This window comes from Arachis duranensis, chromosome 4 (assembly GCF_000817695.3).
Source record: "Arachis duranensis cultivar V14167 chromosome 4, aradu.V14167.gnm2.J7QH, whole genome shotgun sequence".
NCBI lineage: Eukaryota > Viridiplantae > Streptophyta > Magnoliopsida > Fabales > Fabaceae > Arachis > Arachis duranensis.
In genome coordinates, this window is record NC_029775.3 from 48328530 (window position 1) to 48329869 (window position 1340).

Consider the following 1340-nt stretch of genomic DNA (forward strand, 5'->3'; position numbering starts at 1 on the left):
AACACCAAACTTAAATTGTTGCTTGTCCCCAAGCAACTGAAAATGAAATAAGATAAAAAGAAGAGAATATGCAACGAACTCCAAAAACATCTATGAAGATCAGTATTAATTAGATGAGCGGGGCTTTAGCTTTTTGCCTCTGAACAGTTTTGGCATCTCACTCTATCCTTTGAAATTCAGAATGATTGGCTTCTATAGGAACTCAGAATCCAGATAGTGTTATTGATTCTCCTAGTTAAGTATGATGATTCTTGAACACAGCTACTTTTTGAGTGTTGGCCGTGGCCCAAAGCACTTTGTCTTCCAGTATTACCACCGGATACATACATGCCACAGACACATAACTGGGTGAATCTTTTCAGGTTGTGACTCAGCTTTGCTAGAGTCCCCAATTAGAGGTGTCCAGGGTTCTTAAGCACACTCTTTTTGCTTTGGATCACAACTTTATTTTTTCTTTTTCTCTCTCTTTTTTTTCGATTTTTTTTAGTATTCACTGCTTTTTCTTGCTTCAAGAATCATTTTTATGATTTTTCAGATCCTCAGTAACATGTCTCCTTTTTCATCATTCTTTCAAGAGCCAACATTCATGAACAACAAATTTAAAATATTTATGCACTATTTAAGCATACATTCAGAGACCAAAATATTGCCACCACATCAAAATAATTAATCTGTTATAAAATTTAAAATTCATGCAATTCTTCTCTTTTTCAATTAAGAACATTTTTCTCTCAAGAAAGGTGATGGATTCATAGGACATTCATAACTTTAAGACATGGACACTAAGACACTAATGATCAAAAGACACAAACATAGATAAACATAAGCATGATTTTTCGAAAAACAGAAAAATAAAGAACAAGGAAATTAAAGAACGGGCCCACCTTAGTGATGGCGGCTTGTTCTTCCTCTTGAAGATCCTATGGAGTGCTTGAGCTCCTCAATGTCTCTTCCTTGCCTTTGTTGCTCCTCTCTCATGATTCTTTGATCTTCTCTAATTTCATGGAGGAGGATGGAATGTTCTTGGTGCTCCACCCTTAGTTGTCCCATGTTGGAACTCAATTCTCCTAGGGAGGTATTGATTTGCTCCCAATAGTTTTGTGGAGGAAAGTGCATCCCTTGAGGCATCTCAGGGATTTCATGATGAGAGGGGTCTCTTGTTTGCTCCATCCTTTTCTTAGTGATGGGCTTGTCCTCATCAATGGGGATGTCTCCCTCTATGTCAATTCCAACTGAATAATAGGGGTGACAAATGAGATGAGGAAAGGCTAACCTTGCCAAGGTAGAGGACTTGTCCGCCACCTTATAAAGTTCTTGGGCTATAACCTCATGAACTTCTA